The following is a 24,569-nucleotide window of genomic DNA, read 5'->3' on the forward strand; positions in this document are numbered from 1 at the left end:
AAGGGAAACAAAAGCAAAAAATGAACTATTGGGACTTAAGATAAAAAGCTTCTGCACAGCAAAAGAAACAGTCAACAAAACTAAAAAACAACCTACAGAATGGAAGAAGATATTTGCAAATGACATATCAGATAAAGGGCTAGTATCCAAGATCTATAAAGAATTTATTAAACTCAACAGCAAAGAAACAAACAATCCAATCATGAAATGGGCAGAAGATATGAACAGATATTTCACCAAAGAAGACATAGACATGGCCAACAAGCACATGAGAAAATGTTCTGCATTCTCTTTTTTCCTGCATGACCAGTCTTCCTCTCTATATACCTCTTTCACACACGCGCACACACAATACACACAATTAGACTTGCATCAGTTTAGATAATTTGATATGTTTATAATATTGAGTGTTTTAATTCATGAACAAATTATATCCTCACCTTAGAGATATTTTTACATTCTTCTCAAAATATTAGTATTTTTAGTATATAAATATAGAACATATGTTAGATTTATTCTTGAAAAGTGTATGATTCTGAAAGCACTATAAATTGTGGAGGTTTTTTAGGATTCATTTAATTTATTTAATTGAGAGACAGTGTGTGCACAAGTGGGAGAGGTACAGAGGGAGATGGATGAAGATACTCTCTAGCAGACTCCCCACTACGCAAGCAGCCAGACACTGGGCTCAATCTCAGACCATGAGATCATGACCTGAGCCAAAATCGAATCCAACACTTAACCGACTGAGCCACCCAGATGCCCCTATAAATTGATTTTATAAAGATTTCACTTTTTTACTTCTTTGTTGCTGACATGTAAAACAGAGGTTGATTATTTTATAGTCCTTTTATATCAAATGACCTTACAAAATTCATTTTTAGGGGCGCCTGGGTGGCTCAGTGATTGAGCATCTGCCTTCAGCTCAGGGCATGATCCTGGAGTTCTGGGATTGAGTCCCACATCGGGCTCCCTGAGAGGAGCCTGCTTCTCCCTCTGCCTATGCCTCTGCCTCTCTCTGTGTGTCTCTCATGAATAAATAAAATCTAAAAAAATTTTCATGTTTACATTCTAATAATTTCCAAATTCTTTTTCATTTTTTACATGGTATGTAATCATGTCATTAAATAAATGACAGATTTGTCCTTTCCTTTCCAAACTTATGCTTTCTAATTATTATCACACAATATAGTATTCCCAGTATAATATTTTGAATCCTTTTTATTTCAAGGAAAATCTTTATGTAATCAACCATGAAGTATTGTACTTTCTGTTCTTTTAAGCTACTCTAGCTAAAATTTAAATCTTTTTTTAAGCTAGACTAAAAAAGTTCCCCTCCTATTCCTAGCTTAAGAAATATTTCATCATGAATTGCTGCTGAAAATTTTTAAATGTTTAACTACTCAAAGTTTTATACCTACTTATTCTTCACAATGTATATGATTTATAATTGCTGATAGCTTTATCAAAACTTCATAGTCATCATATTTCTCTTTGAATGTGTGGTAGGGTATCAGTGGCTTTAATCTGAGCTTCCCTGGCAACTAGTGAAGTTGAGTACCTTTTCATATATTTATTGGCCATTGACACATCCTCTTTTGTTAAGTGTTCAAAGTTTTGGTCAGTTTTTTTTATTGGGTTGATATCTCTCTCACAGATGCATATTTTCAAAATACTTCATATATTAGTCCTTCATCAGATATATGTATCGTGAATATTTGCTCCCACTCTATGTCTTTCTACTCCTTTACCAGTGTGAAATTATGACCAGAAATTCTAGATTGTAATAAATTTAAAATTCTATTTTTCCTTTATATATATTTTTACTTTTGTATAGCTGATTTCAGTTGTATTGAAAACTTTCTCCTCTGCTTTTTTCTAGAATCTTTGTTCTTTTATTTTTCACATTTATACCTGCAACCATTTATACTGATTGTATAAGGTATGAAAGAAGAGTCAAGGTTAATTTTCTGCTATATGTCAAGTCACCCAGGCACAATTTACTGAAAACAACATTGGTTATTCAGTTGGCTGCAGTGTTGCCTTTGCAATAATCAAGCAACTGCATAAGAATATCCATGATTCTGTTACTAGTATAACTATATCCTTTCTTATAATTCTTTTATCTTGTTATTGGATATATAGTCTCCAGTTTTGTACTTTTAGATTTATGCCTAGATTTTGAAGTTTTTACTACTAGCATTTTTAAAATTTCTGATTCTACTTGTATTTGCTAATCTATGGAAAACACAATTGATTGTTTATAGTTTTATACCTTCATTTATTAAATTCAGTATATTATTTGCACATTACTTTGTATTTTCTATGGTAACAGTTACTGTGAAAATTGTTGCCCATTATAAAACCTATGTGTATGGGATATCTAGGTGGCTCAGTGGTTGAGCACATGCCTTTGGCTCAGGGTGTGATCCCAGGGTCCCCGGAAAGAGTCTCACATTGGGCTCCTTGCAGGGAGTCTGTTTCTCCCTCTGCCTCTCTCTGCCTCTCTCTGTGTGTCTCTCATGAATAAATAAATAAAATTTTTAAAAAAAGCTATGTGTCGAGGTTTGATTTCTATCTCCCTTGCCCAAGAACAGCATCAAAATAGTTTTTTTTAAATTAACTACAATTATCAGGCCATCAGATTAAAACTAACTTGTATGTCCAACTTACTTTCTATATTAACTTTCCTTCACTTTTGGCCAGACTTCTTTACTTATTCATCAGTCCCATAATGTTTTCTAGATACTGTAAAAAGTGTTACCATACTTTTCAGTTATTTTAAACTAAAGGATAGCTCTGAATAGCCCACCAATAATGTGAAATGGAAACCCACCAAATTTATTTTTTAATTAATTAATTTTGTTTTAGATTTTTTTAAATTTAAATTCAGTTTTTTGTATACTTTTTATTGGAGTTCGATTTGCCAACATATAGTATAACACCCAGGTTATTTTTAATGAAAATGTTAGGATTTTTCTTGTGCCTAAGATGGAATCAAAAGGACTGGATTTACTCTCTCAACTCAAACAACCTAAAAATTGGACAAAATATGACACAATAATTTTAAATCATTGAGGATTAGGAAGCTCAAGAAGTGACTCCCAAGAAAAGGCAAAGTAACAAAGTAAAGCCTACATTTGCCGGCAGCTAACTGCTTGCAGAGATTTTCCAAGCTGTCATGCAGGGAGGGAAAAGCCAACAAAGCTTGGAAGTTTCCATGAGATGCAGAGACAGAGTTAAGGTCAGTTTTTACCAATTTTAACTATAGAGTCAATGTAATTCAAATCCAAATCCCAACAAGTTATTTTATGGGTACTGACAGACTGATTATAAAGTTTACATGGAAAGGCAAAAGACTTAAAAGAGCCAGCACAAAGTGAATAAAGAAAAATTTGGAGAACTTACACTACTCAACTTCAAGATTTTCTATCAAGTGGCAGTAATCAAGACAGTGTGATATTGGTTAAAGAATAGACAGAGATCAATAGAACACAATAAAGAGCCCATAAATAGACCAAAACAAATACAGCTAACTGGCCTTTGATTAGGGAACAAACACAATCCAATGGGGGAAAAAGTGATGGTGGAACAACTGGACACACAAAAAATGAATCTATGCACACATCTGACACCTTTCACAAAAAATAGCTCAAAATGGATCCCATACCTGAATGCAAAGTGCAAAAGTACACAATTCCCGGAAGATAATATATGAAAAAAATCTAGATTACCCTGGGTTCGGTGATGACTTTTTATATACAACACTAAAAGCATGATCCATGAAAGAAAAAATTTAATGGACTTTATCAAAACTAAAAACTGGGGGCTCCTGGGTGACTCAGTCAGTTAAGTGGCTGACTCTTAATTTCAGCTAGGGTCAGGATCTCAGCGAGGGCTGAGCTCCTGCTCAGCAAGGAGTCTGCTTGAGGATTCTCTCTTTCTCTCTGCCCTTCTCTCACTCTCTCTCTAAAATAAATTTAAAAACCTTTAAATTAATCAATTAATTAAATTAAAAACTGCTGATCTATGAAAAACACTTTTAAGAGAATGAAAAAAAAAGCTACACATTAGAATATATTTGAAAACATGTATCTGATAAAGGACTTGTATCCAAAACATACAAAGAACTCTTAGAAGTCAACAGTAGGAAAACAGAGGACTAACATCTGTAAGATGGCTGAATAAAACACTTTCCTCTCATATCCCCTCTGAACAATAATTTGGCATCCATCCAAGAACAAAAATGCCTTTGTGGGAGTTTTGGAATCCAGATAAGAGATTGTGAAACCCTGGTGCAGTTGAAGACTTAGCAGAGCTGTTTTAAGAACACAGGCCAACACCCAAGTAACTGATTCACCAATCCTGGTCCCGGCTACAGACAAGGAAAAAGCTCCAATTTCTATGGACTTACCTGCAGCCCCACTTGTCTTGGTCCTGTCACCAGCACCATATATTAAGGAGCCCTTCAAGAGTCACACCCACTCAAGCATAGGGTAATAGTCATACAGAACTTGGTCTTGGCCATGCACCCAGAAAGTGGTCCAAGAACCAGCTCCAGCCCATACCAGCCCTATAACTGGATTCCAGCCCATCCCAGCCATTGTCCACAAACATTCCTGCTGGCACAAAGACCTGGTAGGAGACACTCCTGCCTGTCCCCCTGAAGTTTCTGAAAGGGCCTTATATTTGGTTCGAGGCCCCTCACAGCCACAGTCTGTCAGCAGTCCTAAGGATCTGGGACCCCAGTGGGAGACACTCCTGTCTGCATCTCCAGAGATCATAAACAATCTATAGATTTAATGAAATCCCTATCAAACCTAAATGGCATTTTTCACAGAAGTAGAAAACAATTCTAAAATTCATATGGAACAAATAGCCAAACCAATTTTGAGAAAGAACAAAGCTGGAGGCATCACACTTCCTGATTTCAAAACACATTACAAAACTACAGTAATTAAAACAGTTTGGTACTGGCATAAAGACATACATATAGACCAATGTCACAGAGTAGAGACCTCATAAATAAATCCATGCATAGGACTGCCCCGGTGGCGCAGCAGTTTAGCGCCGCCTGCAGCCCAGTACGTGATCCTGGAGACCCCGGATCAAGTCCCACGTCAGGTTCTCTGTATGGTGCCTGCTTCTCCCTCTGCCTGTGTCTCTGCCTCTCTCTCTCTCTCTCTCTCTCTCTCTCTCTCTCTCTCTCTCTGTCTCTATGAATAAATAAATAAAATCTTTAAAAAAAATAAATCCATGCATATATGGTCAACTGATCTTCAACAAGGGTGCCAAGGATACAGAATGGGGGAAAATAATAAATTCAACAAATGGCTTGAGAAAACTGTACATCCCCATGCAGAAGGATGAAATTGGACTCTTACCTTACACCATACACAAAAATCAATTCAAAATGGATTAAAAACTTAAATGTAAGGCCAGAAACTGTAAAATTCCTAGTAGAAAAATATAAGGGAAAGCTTCATGACATCGGTCTTGGCAATAATTTCATGGATATGACATCAAAAGTATAGGTAACAAAAGCAAAAATAGAAAAGTGGTACACTACTCAAACTAAAAATCTTCTGTACAGTATAGGATACAATCAACAGAGTGAAAAGACAACCTATGGAATGGCAGAAAATATTTGCAGACCATATACTGATAAAGGATTAATCTCCAAAATACATAAGAAACACCTATAACTCAGCAGCAAAAAAAAAAAAAAAAAAAAAAAAAACACTAAGGACTCAATTTTAAGACGAATTAAGGAATGGCTAGACATTTCTCCAAAAAATACATACAAACAGGCAACAGGTATATGAAAAAATGCTCAACATCACTAATCATCAAGGAAATACCAATCAAAACCACAGTGATATATCACCTCATATCTGTCAGGATGGTTATTGTCAAAAAAAAAAAAAAAAAGCAAAAGACAAGTGTTAGTGAGGTCGTGGAGAAAGTAGAACCCTGCACACTGTTGACGGAAATGCAAAATGGTATAGCCACTATGGAAAACAGTAAGGAGGTTTCTCAGATAAATAAAAATAGAACTACTATATGATCAAGAAATCCCACTTCTGGATATTTATCCAAAAGAATTGAAATTAGGATCTCAAAGAGATATTGGTGTTGCAGATATTGTTGCAGCACTATTTAAAACAGCTGAAGTGTGAATAGCCTGTTCACAATCAACTAAACAACCTAAGTCTCTACCAACAGATCAACAGATAAAGAAAATGTGGTACAAGGCATTATGATAAATAAATCAGACAGAGAAAGACAAACACTGTATGATCTCATTTATATGTGGAATCTAAAAAAAATCAAACTCATAGAAAAAGAGACCAGATTTATGGTTACAGAGGGTGAAGGATATATGCATTACATTAATTCTGGTGATAGTTTCACAAGTGCATAACCTGTTCGAACTCATCAAACTGTACACTTTAAATAATGCTTTTCAATGTACTTCAATTATATCTCAGTAATTTTAAATAATAAAAAACAAAAATTCCCCACAAAGAATAAAATCTCTAGGACCTTACCTCCAGTAACAATCCACAGGACTACTCATAAGAATTGTTTTTCATAAGAATTTTTAATAACACAAATAAAATCCTCTTTGAATGTCTGCCTCTAACTCAGTCAGAAAACTACTGTCAGAATGATATGTCTTGTACTCTTTTAGTTAATCCATTTACCTACATACAACACATACAACTTTTTCACATAAATTAGAATCATTACTCTACATGTTGTTCTGTAAGGTTGCTCCTTCATTCAAAAGTGTCTAGACAAAATCTCTGCACTCCTTTAACGATGTAAAGCATTGGGTGGCAGAGCAGTTGAGTGTCTGCCTTCCACTCAGGGTGTGATTCCAGGGGCAGGGACCAAGTTCCTCATCGGGCTCCCCACAAGGAGCCTGCTTCTCCCTCTGCCTGTGTCTCTGCCTCTCTCAGTGTCTCTCTCATGAATAAATAAATAAAATCTTTTTTAAAAAGATGTAAAGCATTAAAATATATGTATGCACTTTATTTTACAATGATCTGTTTTAGGACTTGAATGAGAACTTAAAGACATCATTGTATATGTATTTTTGAGCACTGATTTATTTCTTTTAAAAAATTTGTAAATTGCTAGATTAACAATAAAGTATTAACTTTTTCATTCAACAAACAACTTCTTAGGTACATCTCTATGCACGGAACTAACACAAAGAAAGAATAATATGTAGTTAGTATTCAAACATCCAATGTATTTTTTTATTGGAGTTCAATTTGCCAACATATAGCATATCACCCAGTGCTCATCCTGCCAAGCGCCCCCCTCAATGCCCATCACCCAGTCACCCCAACCCCTCGCCCACTTCCTCTTCCACTACCCCTTGCTCATTTCCCAGAGTTAGGTGTCTCTCATGTTTTGTCACCCTCACTGATATTTTCACCCATTTTCTCTCCTTTCCCTTTATTCCCTTTCCCTTTCACTAATTTTTATATTCCCCAAATGAATGAGACCATATAATGTTTGTCCTTGGGATCCCTGGGTGGCGCAGCGGTTTGGCGCCTGCCTTTGGCCCAGGGCACGATCCTGGAGACCCGGGATCGAATCCCACTCGGGCTCCCGGTGCATGGAGCCTACTTCTCCCTCTGCCTGTGTCTCTGCCTCTCTCTCTCTCTCTCTCTCTGTGACTATCATAAATAAATAAAAATTAAAAAATAAATAAAAATAATAATGTTTGTCCTTTTCCGATTGACTTATTTCACTCAGCATAATACCCTCCAGGTCCCCCTATGTCAAAGCAAATAGAGGGTATTTGTTGTTTCTAATGGCTGAGTAACATTCCATTGTATACATAGACCACAGCTTCTTTATCCATTCATCTTTTGATGGACACTGAGGCTCCTTCCACAGTTTGGCTATTGTGCACATTGCTGCTATAAACATTGGGGTGCAGGTGTCCCGGCTTTTCACTGCATCTGTATCTTTGGGGTAAATCCCCAGCAGTGCAATCGCTGGGTCATAGGGCAGACCTATTTTTAACTCTTTGAGGAACCTCCACACAGTTTTCCAGAGTGGCTGCACCAGTTCACATTCTCACCAACAGTGCAAGAGGGTTCCCCTTTCTCCACATCCTCTCCAACATTTGTTGTTTCCTGTCTTGTTAATTTTCCCCATTCTCACTGGTGTGAGGTGGCATCTCATTGTGGTTTTGATTTATATTTCCCTGATGGCAGGTGATGCGGAGCATTTTCTCATGTGCCTGTTGGCCATGTCTATGTCTTCCTCTGTGAGATTTCTGTTCATGTCTTTTGCCCATTTCATGATTGGATTGTTTGTTTCTTTGGTGTTGAGTTTAATAAGTTCTTTATAGATCTTGGATACTAGCCCTTTATCTGATAGGTCATTTGCAAATATCTTCTCCCTTTCTGTAGGTTGTTTTTTAGTTTCTTGACTGTTTCTTTTGCTGTGCAGAAGCTTCTTATCTTGATGAAGTCCCAATAATTCATTTTTGCTTTTGTTTCTCTTTCCTTCGTGGATGTATCTTGCAAGAAGTTGCTGTGGGCAAGTTCAAAAAGGGTGTTGCCTGGGTTCTCCTCTAGGATTTTGATGGAATCTTGTCTCACATTTAGATCTTTCATCCATTTTGAGTTTATCTTTGTGTATGGTGTAAGAGAATGGTCCAGTTTCATCCTTCTGCATGTGGATGTCCAATTTTCCCAGCACCATTTATTGAAGAGACTTTCCTTTTTCCAGTGGATAGTCTTTCCTGCTTTGTCGAATATTAGTTGACCATAAAGTTGAGGGTCCACTTCTGGATTCTCTATTTTGTTCCACTGATCTGTGTGTCTGTTTTTGTGCCAGTACCACACTGTCTTGATGACCACAGTTTTGTAGTACAACCTGAAATCTGGCATTGTGATGCCCCCAGCTATGGTTTTCTTTTTTAATATTCCCCTGGCAAAAATAATAATAATAATAATAATAATAATAATAATAATAATAATAATATTCCCCTGGCTATTTGGGGTCTTTTCTGATTCCACACAAATCTTAAGATGATTTGTTCCAATTCTCTGAAGAAAGTCCATGGTATTTAGATAGGGATTGCATTAAATGTGAATTGCCCTGGGTAACATTGACATTTTCACAATATTTATTCTTCCAATCCATGAGCATGGAATATTTTTCCATCCCTTTGTGTCTTCCTCAATTTCTTTCAGAAGTTTTCTGTAGTTTTTAGGGTATAGATCCTTTATCTCTTTGGTTAAGTTTATTCCTAGGTATCTTATGCTTTTGGGTGCAATTGTAAATGGGATTGACTCCTTCATTTCTCATTCTTCAGTCTCTTTGTTAGTGTATAGAAATTGTATTTTAGGAAAAGAGACAGCTTGGTGAACAGATAGTCACAATGCAGTAAGGTAAATACCCTTGGAACCAAAACAGGAGGACTATGAAAAAAACAGATAGGAGTACCCAGCCTTGGGGGAGCAGTATAAATTCTTCTTGTGTTTTTCTCTCCAGATTGTCATACACTTCAGTGGACATTGCACCTACTCTTCTAAATCCTTCTCTTTCCCCCAAGGCATGCCTAGAATAGGGCTCTTGAATAGTGATGCCTCAATTAGAGCGGGTGGTCAATGGACTGAAGATACGTTTGGCACAGTATCCCATATCATACTGGTCTACTGGTTGAGCCCAACCCTATCTAGGGAGGACAATAAAGACCCGTGTGCAGTCACACTGAATAGAGAGTTCTGGACTCCATAGAACCTACGTGTTTCAGGAGCCATGAAGTCCCTATTGCTCACTCTTTCAAGCTTCATGCTCCTGACCCAGTTGGTCTCAGGTAAACAGAATCTTGGGGGTAAAAATGTTAGCCCAGAACAGGGTCCTAGATATGAAATTCCTATTAGCAAACATCCATGGGAGTAGGGGCAGGATTCTTGCTGGGAGGGGGATGCTAAGGTTTGCCCTACTTCTTCAGAACATCTCTATTATAAGAGACCTCTAAGCTCCCACAACAGAGCAGTGTCTATGGTTGGCAGTTAAGGAGAATACTGAGAATCCAAATGTAGAGATGGTCCTGATGTTCCAAAACCCCCTCTATCCTATCACTCAGGGCCAGTTCAGGCCAACCCTGACTCACTTCACTTTGTATGGCACCAAGTATTACTCTTAAAGTAATAAGTCTGCAATATTACTTCTTCCGATTTTCTTAGTCTTACAGAGAAAGTCTCCCGTCTTGGATGTGATTAACAGGACAGGAAAGGCTATTTCTAAATATCTATAGGACTCTAAGGTAGATAAGGAAAGAAACATTGTGAGTGAACATAGGGAAAAGATTCAAGACTGTTGGAAATCCTATGCCAAATTTCAGCTCTATGTGTATAGCTTTGCTATCTTTTAATTAATTCTATAGTTTATATTTATAAAATTAAGACTAGAACACTGGAAATGTTTTAGAAATAAAGAAATTGGCCACCATTCCACCACTGCTCACATTTTAAAAGTTGTTACCAATGGATATATGAATGTATAATATTTTTTTAACTTAAGGTTGTAGCAGTAAAACTTCTATTTTTACTGATTTATTAGAAGCAAAAAATTTTCATTGGCATGTTGTCAAATCTATTAGTATTTCCTTTGCATTCTTCCATTAGCTTAGAAAGTTCTCTATGTTGAGGATAGTTTGTGTACCATGCTTACGGTGTTGTCTTGTTTTTATTTTAATTTCCGCATAATTAACATACAGTGTTATATTAGTTTCAGGCATACAATACAGTGATTGAACACTTCTATACATTGCTCAGTGCTCCTCATAATTGTACACTTCAGTCTCTATCACCCATCCCACCATGCCCCACCTCCTCTCTGTTATCCATCAGTTTGTTCTCTATAGTTAAGAGTCTGTCTTCTGGGCTATCTCTCTTTTTTTCTCCTTTTGTTCATTTGTTTTGTTTCTTAGATTCCACATATACGTGAGATCATATGATATTTGTCTTTCTCTAACTGGCTCATTTCACTTATTAGCACTGTACTCTCTAGATACATCCATGTTTTATAATGGCACAAAAAAAGGGAAGAACTAACTTTTGAGGTAGCATTTCCTAACAGATAGAGAATTGTATAACTCTATAGCCTGCCTCTAAGGAAAGTGTTTTAGGTTCTTTAGGATTTGCAGAATTGTTCAAATTGATGGTGGATAAGAGGAAATTAATAACGGCAGGAAGGCTGCCTCAGAAGATGTTTCAGATCTATTACATCCTTGAAATTCTATGAGTTTAGATTGCTGATTGCTGATTGTCCTCTGTCTCTGGGACATTGATGATATACACCACACACTTGCATGGTGTCCTCTTTCTAAATCAAAGGACCTGAGAAAATTCCTCAGTTTCCTTTCTAGACACACACAAGCAATTCAGGATTATTCTACAAGATTATCCAAGTCTAACCCAAGATCTCTCTAGTTTAGAGAGATGCAAGCCTAAGAAAGGATATTTGGAAGGAAGAATTAACAAAATACCAGGCCTCAAGGTAGATCAGAATGAAAAGGAGGGAAACTTGATCTGAGGTTTCCATTCACTTGTCCCAGTTGAAGAAGCAGAAGAAAAGCATTTGAATGTTATCTCCATGGAGATATTTGAGACAGAGAGAAAGAGGAGATCATGGAGAAAGGGACTAGAGAGAGGTTTTATTTTTTCTCTGTGTTTCTTTTTTTTTTTTAACTAATTTTTTTTTATTGGAGTTCAATTTGCCAACATATAGCATAACACCCAGTGCTAGAGAGACAGTTTAAAGTCAAAGGCCGGGCAGCCCCGGTGGTGCAGCGGTTTAGCACCGCCTGCAGCCCGGGGTGTGATCCTGGAGACCCGGGATCGAGTTCCGCATCAGGCTCCTTGAATGGAGCCTGCTTCTCCCTCTGCCTGTGTCTCTACCTCTCTCTGTGTGTATTTCTCATGAATAAATAAATAAATAAATCTTTAAAAAAAATAATAAAGTCAAAGGCCGTTCTGGAGACTCCCTACAGGTAAAAAAAAAGAATAAAAACAGGAGATAAAGAAAAACCACGCAAAGAAGTCAAGCAATCTTTTCCAGTCTCAGAAATAGTAGGTTCTTCCTCTACTCTTAGCCTTCACATACACTATTACTTCTTTGAACACTTTTCCAGATCTTCACATAGCTGGATCCCCTTCATCCATCCTTCCATCTAAGCTTGAATGTCATTTCTTAAGGGACAATTTCCTCAACAACCCCATGTAGAATCCTGATTTTATGAGTGAAGGCCCTTTCACATAGCCTTACATCTAGTATGTAAATTCATGTCCATAAACATCATGTATGTAAAATCTCATTTAATCCTCAGAGAATTAAGCAGCTGATGAAGGATACCAGTGGTGGTAATAGTCAGAAATCAAAAATTACTGCTCCATTTTCTTACTCTCTACTACATTCCATTATGTTTTTTAATTTGTTGCATTTATCACAATCTGTAGTTATTTTGTTTATTCACTTACATGTTTTCTTTCCTCTCACCTCCCACGAAAGCTTCTCAGATCTTGTTTTCCTGTTCATTGTTTTATTCCCATCATTCTTGCAGCATTCTTAACATAGTAGGCACCCATCACATATGTGTTGATTGAATAGGAAAATGAGTTGAGCAACATAGGCCCTAGTGAGAAAGAGTTCTAACATCTCTTCAGGGCCTTCTATGTGTTATATCATGTGAGAGAAAAATTTTTATATGTGTATATAATATGTAAGCACACCTTGCAGAATGGATCCCTAATGAATATATTCCTAGTAGAATGGCTTTTGGGTTTTTATTCCCAACATGTTGTAGAGTATATTTGTATCGCAATATTATATAGATATAGATACATAGATATTCATATATATAATTATATCACATTTAATAAGACAATGTATTAGACAAATCCAGTTACATTTCATATACAATTTGTAGGACCTCACAAACATGTAAAGACATTTTGAAAATCTCACCAAGCAGCAACAAAAACCATGTGCACTTGGATGACAGTAAGAAGCATTACAGTGATGAATTGAGCATTTCATATTTTAAAATTTTCATATTTTACTTCTTTTTAGGTGGTTTATGTGTGTTTTAGTTACATTTTATGAAATTGGTTAGGGCTTTTGTTACTAGAAATAATGAGAGTATATATATATATATATATATATATATATATATATATATATATATACTCACATTAAAACAACAAGGAATAGATACCCAGTGAGTTTTTACATCCAGAATTTCAATTTCAGGAAGGCTCATACATACATCAAAATTCTGTGTGTAATATTTTTATAAAGTCTCATTTAATCCTCAGGGCAAGTCTGAGGATTAGGAAAAATATAACAATGCCACTAGTAAGGGACTTGAATAATCAGTGTTCAAAAAACTATTGTCATTTCTATCTTTTTGTGATAGGTCTCTGGTTTAAATAATCTATATAATTCCTTTATGCAGGTAATTGGTATGTGAGAAAGTGTGCAAACAAAACTGGAAATTGCAGGTCGGTGTGCAGAACGGGAGAGATGGCAACAGTGCCTCCTACTGGGATGTGCCCCAAAGAAAAAACGTGCTGCATCCTGTCTGCCTGTGGAGAAACCCCAAAGACAACAAACTCTTTGACACAGGCTTCAGAAAGTTCACCGACTACCCCTGGCCCAAGAACATCCCCACGTGTCTCTCCTGAACTAAGATCCCTGCTTCATTAAAGCAAAGGGCTTTACTCTGGTGTCACTCTTCTTGCTACACCCTCTTGCCCTGCCACTCCATGCAACAATGTCTGGAAGGGCATCGCATCTCTTTAGCACCAGCAGGGCCAGGGGAGGGATGCAAATAAGGTAGAGGCCAGACACAAGTGAGGCTTGGGACAATGAGCTTGGGAACTGTCACTGAAGACAGTTCCCAGCCTGCAGGCCTACAATCTGCCTACAGCAGTGATTATCAAATTTAAAGCACATCAGAAACAGCTGGAGAGACTGGTAAAACAGATTTCTTGGCCTCATCTCCAGTTTCGGATTCTGTGGTAAGGCCTGAGGAATTAGTATTACTCAGAAGTTCCAGGTGAAAAAAGGGGGATCCCTGGGTGGTGCAGTGGTTTGGCGCCTGCCTTTGGCCCAGGGCACGATCCTAGAGACCCAGGATCGAGTCCCACGTCGGGCTCCCAGCGCATGGAGCCTGCTTCTCCCTCTGCCTGTGTCTCTGCCTCTCTCTCTCTCCCTATCATAAATAAATAATAAAAAAAATTAAAAAAAAAAAAAGAAGCTCCAGGTGATGCCGACATTTCTGGGCCAGGAACTACACTTTGAGAACCAATGGCCCATAACATGGAATGTCTGAAGGCCTCTTCCCATAGATTGAGGGTGAAATCTTAAGCATTTTTGAAGTGGTTACTGATACAAAAGCATTGCTACAGAGTGCTTAGGTAATCATTTTCTTATTAGATTGCCTATAACAACCTCAGAATGTCAGTATTGTGACCTCACTTCAGAGAAGAAACTTGAGGTATAATTACTAGAACTAGAACATTTAATTGACCACTGACAGCATCCTGTCACTACACTTGATGTCCAATTTTCTCCTGTGCCCTGGAAATCCTCAATCACAGATTCCAACTTAGACAGGTTGGTGGAATGAGATCTCTATAGTGTGACCTGAGCATGGGGATAGACACTCGCTTTAAGCTTAAGGATTTTTCCCTTAAGAACTCTGCTTGCACAAATAATAGAATAGGACCAGGGGCATCATAGTCACCCACCCATGCCTCAGACCCACTTCCTTGATACTTAGACTGGGAGAATAGGAAATGCGGTTGCCTTCACTGGCTATGTTTGTCTTTGTCAGTCTCAGTTTGTCCACCTAGGAGGTGATAGGGTTGGACTGAATATCTTTCTCCTTACCCTTATCTTTTTTTTTTTTTTCTCCTTACCCTTATCATGCTGCTATCTTTCTGATTCTAAAAATACGAACTTACGTTATGCCTCATCAGGTCAACTTCACCTTTCACCTCACAAGAGGCCAAGGATTTAATGTGGAGAACTAAAAGTGGGTGAAAACATTGGTGGAAAAATTATCACACTGTAAACACAAGTCCATGAGTGCTGTCATGGTACCCTTTTCCATCTTCACCTGATCCCACATCCCATTACTAATAGGTCTATGCAAATCTTCTACCTTTAATATGTATCATGACTTCTATCTCCACTGTTGGAGTAAGGACTCAGCTCTCAAGACTTGCCCTGGGATTATTGCAAGAGCCTTCCTGTTCATCGCTATGCATTTCTTCCACACACACGTACACATCCTCTACACTCATAGCCAGTCATTTTTCTGACACAAATCTAATCAGCAAGCTCTCCTTCTGGCATCATTACTCACAGCATCCTAGCCAACATTTCAGTCCAGGCTTCATTGTTCTTCATGTTCAGATCCTAAGTTAAAATTCCAATTTTATCTCCTCTCACTCCCTCTAGGTTCATCCCATAATTCTGCTACCTATACTTAAACCCAATTTGACCTTCAAAGGAATTGATTTGGACTCACTGGATTGCTTCTGATTTGAATTTTTATACATATGCTGCTCTCTCCAGTTACCCCTGTCCAGGAAAATCTTTATTCCCATCCAGAAGACATTGATAACCTAACTGCTCCACCCATAATACAACTACTGTTACCACTTGTTCTCCATTATTATGGCTTATATGGAATTTGTCATCATGCCACATCATATTCTATGTATCTACTTGTATGCCTTCTCCTCTAGCCAGATTTTGAAATTTTATTCAAAGAGAGGAAACTTTTTCTTTTTCTTTCTCTCTTTCTGTTCCCTAACTAGATTCTATATTAGAACTCATTGAAAAAAGAAAGGGAGTTCTTTGATAGCCTGGATGATTTTTGGATATTACTAAAATACCATCTTCATTTATTCTAGATCTCCTCCAGGAAACTGGCCTCTGCATCCTAAAACAGACATATCTGTGATCTATGTTATCATCCAGCAGAGGAAATTTGAGGGGTAGGTCATCCCAAACTAGCAGGACATCATTGCCTTTTACTCCCATGGCTCTCATTGTAGGCAGAACTCATGAACTCACACAGGAAAGGGGATGGACAGAGGCAGGTCACTTCAGCACAGGAGGGCAGTGGAAAAAAACATGAGCTTCACAGTCAGACATCTATGTGGTCACTCATCATCCGACCATCTATCCATCTATTCAGTCTGTGGGCAATTGATTTCCCACCTTTAAGCCTAAATTCATGAAGCTGAAGAATAAAGAAGATATTTAGTCCCACTCAGGGTCCTTTGAAGGTTGCTAGAGTAGTATATTCAAATTTACTCACAACATAAGGACTTAGCCATAGCAGGTTGCTGATTCCTGGGTGAAGAGCAGAAAGGCACAGTTCCCGAGGGCCCTGCTCACTAGACCATGGCTGTAGTGCATGGATATGGTGATATCCCCTGTTTTACCTGGGGGGAAGGAAGCTCATTGCAATGCAGAGAAGGCTGTGACAGAGGTTAAGATCAGAGGATCTCACTGAATAGCCAGATGGGATTTTAAAGGCTCCTGGTAGAACTCACTGTGCTTTCCCCTCAGTAATCACCTTGATCACTACCTTGCAAACACCTCAGAGCTATGATCACTGTGATTATGGGTGAGGAATATCATCTTAGTGCGGCAGCCTGAAATTTTACCCTACTGTCCTTTTCCCTTACATCCATTCCTTCTTCATCCCATGTTGGAACTTAGGTGGCAGGTATTGTTTTTTTGTTTGTTTGTTTGTTTGTTTGTTTGTTTGTTTTTAGGTGGCAGGTTTTGAAGGAATTTTCATTGCATGAGAATCCAGAATGTGCCAAGCACATTGATGCACAATGTTATTAAATAAAAGCCTTCTATAAGAATTATGACAACGTGATTAAAGCTGAAGAAACTGGAGCAAAATATACCAAATGTTATATCTAAGTTTGCTTCTTACTGCTTTTACTTATTTTGTAGCTTCTCCCTCAATTCTTTCACTGGTATGTTTCACATACACCTACCCTCTAGAATCACTCTAAAAATTAAAATAGGTAAGGCATAAAGAACAGTTTCTGGTACCATAAAATTCTAAGACATGTAGACTTAGTGAAGTATAAACTTCTCCTATTTAAATATGAAACTCTCAGATTTATGGAGGAAGAGGATCTTGCACAAACAGTCACATATCAAAGGCAGTTCCACTATTTCCAAGGCCACAACCTATTTGTAACCCATCTCATTCTAAACTGAAAGATATCCTGAAAGCTGATTTCTACCTTTTTAGCTTGTCATTCTGCATAGCATAGAGTCCTCAAGAATGAAGTCTGTAGTCTATGCAAAATAATCTGGATTCCAGAAAGAAAAGAGAGAAAGAAAGGCACAGAAGTTCATTTAAAGAAATCAAAGGTGAGGGCGGCCCCAGTGGCTCAATGGTTTAACACAGCCTTTAGCCCAGGGCCTGACCCTGGAGACCCAGGATTGAGTCCCACGTCAGGCTCCCTGTGTGGGGCCTGCTTCTCCCTCTGCCTGTGTCTCTGCCTCTCTGCATGAATAAATAAATAAATAAAACCTTAAAAAAATTTTTTAACTGGGGTGCCTTGGTGGCTCAGTCGGTTGAGTGCCTGCCTTCATTCAGCTCAGGTCATAGTCCCTGGGTCCTGGAATCAAGCCCCACATCGGGCCCCACATCAGGCTCCCTGCTCAGTAGGGAACCTGTTTCTCCTACCCCCTTTGCTGTTTCTCCTGCTTGTGCTCTCTGGCTCTCTCTCTGTCTGTCAAAAAAATAAATTAAGAAAAAATTTTGTTAAACTGTATCAGGTGTGAAGTAGTATCTCATCTTGGTTTTGGTTTTTAATGACTATAGATATTGAGAATGTTTTCATGTGCTTATTGGTCATTTGTATATCTTCTTTGGAGGAATTTCTTTTCAAATCATCTGCCCTTTTTTAAATTGGACTTTTTTTTGTTTGTTTTTGAGTTGTAGTTCTTTACCTATTCTTCATATTACTCTTCTCAGATATGTGATTGGCAAATATTTTCCCCATTCAATAGGTGTACTTTCACTTTTTAAAAAACGTTTATTTATTTATTTTAGAGAAAGTGTGTGTGTGTGTGTCCGTGGATGGAGGAGGAGCAGACGAAGTGGGGAAGCAGACCCCTCATTGAGCAGGGAGCCTGATGTGGGAATCAATCTCAGGACTGTGAGATCATGACCTGAGCCAAAACCAAGAGTCAGACACTTAACCAACTGAGCCACTGAGGCACCCCTTTCACTTTCTTGATAGTACTCTTTGATGCACAAAAGTTTTTAATTTTGGTGAAGTCAGATTTATCTATTTTTTTTAATTTGTTGCCAGTAATTTTAGTGTCATCTTTAAGAAATCATTGCCAAATCCAAGGTCATAAAGATTTCCCCTGTTTTCTTCTAAGAGGTTTATAGATTTACATCTTAAGTTAGGTTTTTGGTGAATTTTAAGTTAAGAATTATAAATGATGCAAGACAAGGGTCTAATTTCATTCCTTTACATACGGATATCTAGTTTTTCCAGCACCATTTGTTGAAGAGACTAATCTTTCCCATCAAATGATCTTGACCCTTGTCAAAAATCAATGGACCATAATGTGAGTTTATTTCTGGGCTCTTATTCGACTCCATTCATCTATGTATCTATCCTTATGCCATAACCACATGGTGTTGATTACTATAGATTTGCAGTAACTTTTGAAACTGAGAAGTCTGAGTCCTTCAATTTTGTTCTTTAAGGTTGTTTTCTCATATTTAAGGTTCTTGAAATTCCATATGAATTTGAGAATGAGTTTTTACAGTTCTGAAAAAAAAATACCATTGAGGTTTTGAAAGGGGTAGCATTAAATCTGTAGCTCACTTTGAGTACTACTGACATCTTAAAGATATTGTCTTCTAATTCATGAACAAAAATGTCTTTTTACAGGGAGCTGGGTGGCTCAGTTGGTATAGCACCAGACTCTTGATCTCGGCTGAGGTCATGATTTCAGGGTCGTGCAATCCATGCACCACCCTGAAAAAGTTGGCTTTGCTCTCAGCACAGAGTCTGCTTGAGATTCTCTCTCTCGGGATCCCTAGGTGGCGCAGCAGTTTGGCGCCTGCCTTTGGCCCAGGGCGCGATCCTGGAGACCCGGGATTGAATCCCACATCGGGCTCCCGGCATGGAGCCTGCTTCTCCCTCTGCCTGTGTCTCTCTGCCTCTCTCTCTCTCTCTCTCTGCGTGACTATCGTAAAAAAAAAAAAAAGAGAGAGAGAGATTCTCTCTCTCTTCCTCTGCCCCTCTCCCCTGCTCCAGTGCTCGCTCTCTCTCTCTCTCTCTGTTTAGTAAATAAATAAAATTTTTTAAATGTCTTTTTACTTACTTTTCAATGTTTTGGGGTTTCTAGGATACAAGTCTTATATTTACTTGGTTAAATTTATTCCTCAGTATTCTATCCTTTTGATGCTATTGTCAATGGAATTATTTTCTTCATTTCCATTTGCAGATTGTTCATTGATAGTGTACAGAAATGCAAGTCATTTTTACGGTAGATTTTTGTATCCTACAACTTCACTGAATTCATTAATTAGCTCTAAACTATTTTTTTTATTACTTATTTATGATAGTCATACAGAGAGAGAGAGGCAGAGACAAGGCAGAGACACAGGCAGAGGGAGAAGCAGGCTCCATGCACCGGGAGCCCAACGCGGGACTCGATCCCGGGTCTCCAGGATCGCGCCCTGGGCCAAAGGCAGGCGCCAAACTTATTTGGAGTCCTCCTGGATAAGATTATGTTCTCTGTAGTCTTACTTCATCCTTTCCAATTTAGATGCTCTTTATATCTTTTTCTTGTCTAACTGCTCTAGCTAGAATGTGAATAGAAGTGTGAAAGTATACATTCTTATATCTTATACCTAGTTTCAATTTTAAAGAAAAGTTTTTAGTCTTTCACCCTTGAGTATTATATTGGCTATGGAGTTTATCTTGTGGAGGGAATTCCTTCTATTCTTAGTTTATTGATTTCTTTTCATCATGAAAAGGTGCTGGATTTGGTCTCAACATCAACTGAGATGACCATGTAATTATTTATCTTCATTCCATGAATGTGATTTTTTATGTTAAGTGTATTTCCTGTAATTTTCTTGTGTCTATTTGGTTTCAGTATCAGGGTAATGCTAGCCTCATTAATGAGTTAGGAAGTGCTCTCTCCTATTCAGTTTCTTGGAAGAGTTTGAGAAGGATTAGTGTCAATCCTTCAAAAAATATTAAAGGAATTCAGGGTGCCTAGGTAGCTCAGTCAGTTAAGCGATGGACTCTTGATTTTGGCTCAGGTCATGATCTCAGGGTTCTGGGATTGAGCCCCACATCAGCTCCATGCTAGGCATATAGCCTGCTTGGGATTCTCTCTCTCCCTCTCACCCCCACTCAAGCTCTAAATAGATAGATAGATACATACATACATGCATACATAGTTTTTAAAAATATTTAGGGGAAAAAATATTTAGGGCAATTCACCAGTTTAGCAATCTTTCTGATCCTTGACTGTTCTTTGTTAGGAGGTTTTTTTATTACAAATTCAATCTTCTTACTCATTATGAACCTATTCAGATTTTCTCTTTCTTCTTGAGTCAGTGTTGATAGTTTTTATAGGAATTTGCCTATTTCATCTAGATTACCCAATTTTTTGGCATACAGTTATTCAATTGTTCTCTCATAACCATTTTTATTTCTGTAATGTTGTAGTAATGTCCTCTCTTTAACTACTGGTTTTAATAACTTGAGTCTTCTCTATTTCTTTCTTCATCGACCTAGCTAAAGTTTTGTCAATATTTTTCTCAAAGAAAAATGTTTTGGTTTTGTTGATTCTCTGTTGTTTTCTATTCTCTGTTTCATTTATCTCTCTGCTGTCATTTTTACTGTTTCCTTCCTTTTGCTAAGTCTGAATTTAGCTTACTCTTCTTCTTCTATTTCCTTAAGGTGTAGGGATAGATTATGGTTTTGAGATCTTTCTTCTATCAACTTTCCTCTTTGCACTGTCACTACACATGATTTTCGGCATGTTGTTCTTCATTTTAATTAATCTCTAAATATTTTCTAACTTACCTAGTGATTTTCTTTTGATCCATTAAGACTGTGATTTAGTGTCTACATATTTGAGGATTTTCTAGTTTTCCTTCTGCTTTTGACTTCTTGTTCCATTCCATTGTGTTTGAAGAAGATACTTTGTATTATCTAAATCTTTTTTTAAAATTTCTGGCTGGTTTTGTGGCTTAAATATATGGTCTATCCCAAAGAATGCACCATGTACACTATAGAAGAATGTGTATTCTGCAGTTGGGTATTCTATAGATGCTTTCTAGGTTTAATTGACTTATATTGTTAAATTTTCTATTTCCTTATTAGTTTCTATCTTGACCTTCTATCCATTATTTAAAGTAGACTATAAATTCTCCAACAATTATTGTAGAACTATTTCTCTCTTCAGTTCTGTCAATGTTTGCTTCATATATTATGGGCTTTTTTATGTTCGATGCATAGATTTTTATAATGGTTATGTCTTCATGACAAAGTAACTCTTTTATTAACAAATAATGTCCTACTCTATCTTATAATAGGTTTAGCAATGTGCTCTTCCAGTAATCCCCCAAATCAGCCTCTAGGAATTAATGCCAAGGAAATATTCTTTTAACTGACAGACACTAAAAACTATTCCACAGTATATAAAAGTCCTTGGGGGCAATCTGGAAAAGGAAGTTTGAGTGGAAGAAATGAAAAAGGAAAAGATATTTCAAAAGCCAGTGAGCTAGTAAGAAGCTCAGAGCAGGCAAAACCAGGAAAACTCATTATTAGTGGGATGAAGAAATTTAATTTAAGGTCAATGATGTCTTCCAATTCTTTTGAAAGTTGCTTGTGCTACTGCCAAATAATCACCTTCTTTGTAACCCTCCTTCTCAAACTCTTGTATACATTCTGGTAAATTCCAAAATGCTTAGTACGTGTGGTTTTATGCATGTGGGGGGGGGGGCGGTAAGGAAGAGTTTTGTGTCAAGGAGGATGAATATGGTACAAGTCAGAGTTAGCAAATGAAGATAGAGAATTCTGAAGGCAAGTGTGTCCCTGAGAATGTACACATCTCTGGAACTGGCAGAGATCTGAAAGATCCTAGACTTTCTTTTTTTTTTTTTAAGATTTTATTTATTTATTCATGAGAGACAGAGGGGGGGGCAGAGACACAGGCAGAGGGAGAAGCAGGCTCCATGAAGGGAGCCTAATGTGGGATTTGATCCCGGGACTCCAGATCACACCCTGGGCTGAAGGCAGGCGCTAAACCACTGAGCGATCCAGGGATCCCCCCCCCCCTTTTTTTAAAGAGACCCTAGACTTTCAAAAGCCATGCAATTCATAAGAGTTTAAACAATTTTACTATATCTTTCCTGTTAATCAGGAAAATCCCATAAGCTTATATTTAGATTAAACAATGAAACTATTTTCATTCTATTAAAGAAAAAATTTTTAATGGCATACATGTTTCCAGATGTTTTCTTTAGATGGTAGTAATATTACTGGTCTTTCCTTTCTTCTCTTTGCTTTTGTATTTCCTGATTCTTGTTAATAATGCACATATTATACAATAAGACTATTTTTCAAATACTATTTCTAATTGACATAAAAAGAAAAAAGATTTTAATCTTACAAACAAACACAACTTCCCTGGTAGGCCCTTTTAAATAATCAAATAATTCATTCTCCTAACTCCTCAACTCAACAGAGCATGGTGGGTGAGTTATCCAGAAATATATTACACTCATGTCATTTTTTAAGAAGTACATTAAAACAATTTGTACTTTTAAAAGTCCCAGTGGATGTTTTCCTAAGAAACATCTTGTTCTTTATTCATCCCATTTTGCTCATGGGAACATTTACTGTTTAGCCCTAGGAGGACTTGGGGAAAGGAATACTCTCTATGGAATAGATTTAGATCAGGCTCATAGACTCTCTGGCAGCAGGGGACAGGAATTGGTGAAAAAGACCGTGCAGATTAGGTATAAAATGGTGTCTCCATAGCACAGGCAGTGCATTTTGTTAATACAAATAAACTTTTCACAGGTGCCTGGGTGGCACAGTCGGTTGAACATCTGACTCTTGGTTTCAGCTCAGGTCATGATCTTAGGGTAGTAGGATTAAGCCCCTAGTGGGGCTCCATGCTCAATGAGGTGTATGCTTGAGGATTCACTCTATCCCTCTCCTTCTACAACTCCCCCACTCACACATCCTCTCTCTTTCTCAAATACATAAATAAATCTTTTAAAAATAAAGAAACTCGTCTTCAAAACTCAAAGATCAATTTATCAGCCACAGTCTGTTTATATTTCTCTATATATCCAGGAGAGTCCATGATCTACTTCAATAGATCTCTAGCCAATAATAGGGGCTCCTTTTTTCTTCTTCTTTCAGTCCTTTAATTCCTTGGGCACACCACAACCCTGCATTAATGCAATCATCTGTTGTGTATATTTCTAAATTTAAATAAGTGTTGTAGGTGACATTACACAAAAATATACATTGATATCACTATAAACTCATGGTTATCACTCTGAATTAGTTCATCTACACTGTCCAGATGCTACTGTATTAAACGCTTATAGTCAGAGCTAGAGTGAGAGGCTGTTAAGGGATGAGTTTAGATATGGAATAGAAAAAAAAAAAGATATGGAATAGAGATGGTATAATCTCCACAAGCTTATTCTATAGATACCAGTGCCCTGTTTGTGACGTAAAATGAATTCCCAGATTCAAAATGATTTGTTGATTGGTCTTAAACATGAAAATGACTGAAAGCAATTCAAAGAAAAGTCTGTTATCTCTCAAAAGAGTTACAATGCCATAGATCAAAGCCTGGGTAACAAAATCATTTGTGTAATTTCCTAAACCTGCACTAGTAAGAAATGTTTTGCTAAAGTAGCACATCTCCCAGAAGAATTCTCCCCCAACCTCCTGCAAGATATGGCCACTGAGATCAACGGACAAGAGAAATCTTCCCCAGAGAGCAGAACAGAAAGAATACAAACTAAAGAATTCTCTACATTGGTAGGAAAAAAAACCTTGCTATAGTCCATCAGGACAATGCTATATGCTATATTATCTCTGTCTTTTCCCCTCCTTTTTGCTGTTTCTAAATGAAATTGTATTTTAGTTATCCTATTATTCCTCTATCATTGTATATTGGTTGTCTGTGAGTAATTAAATTTATCTAGGATGTGGAAATGAAAATAAGCTACCATTTGGATGGACTGAAGTGATAGACACAACACCCAGAGATCCTAGACTTAGATGAATGCAATAAATGGAATAGGCTCCATTACTTATATTACTTTATTCATACTTAGAAGTGAATACATGTTTACCCAAGTCTAGCAAGGCAGACAGCCAAAGGAGAGAAAGCACAGATTATTCTCACCAGTAGTCTACAGCCTACAGAAGGCATCATATGGGATGAGATAGAACATGCTG

Source organism: Vulpes vulpes, chromosome 14 (genome assembly GCF_048418805.1).
Source record: "Vulpes vulpes isolate BD-2025 chromosome 14, VulVul3, whole genome shotgun sequence".
NCBI lineage: Eukaryota > Metazoa > Chordata > Mammalia > Carnivora > Canidae > Vulpes > Vulpes vulpes.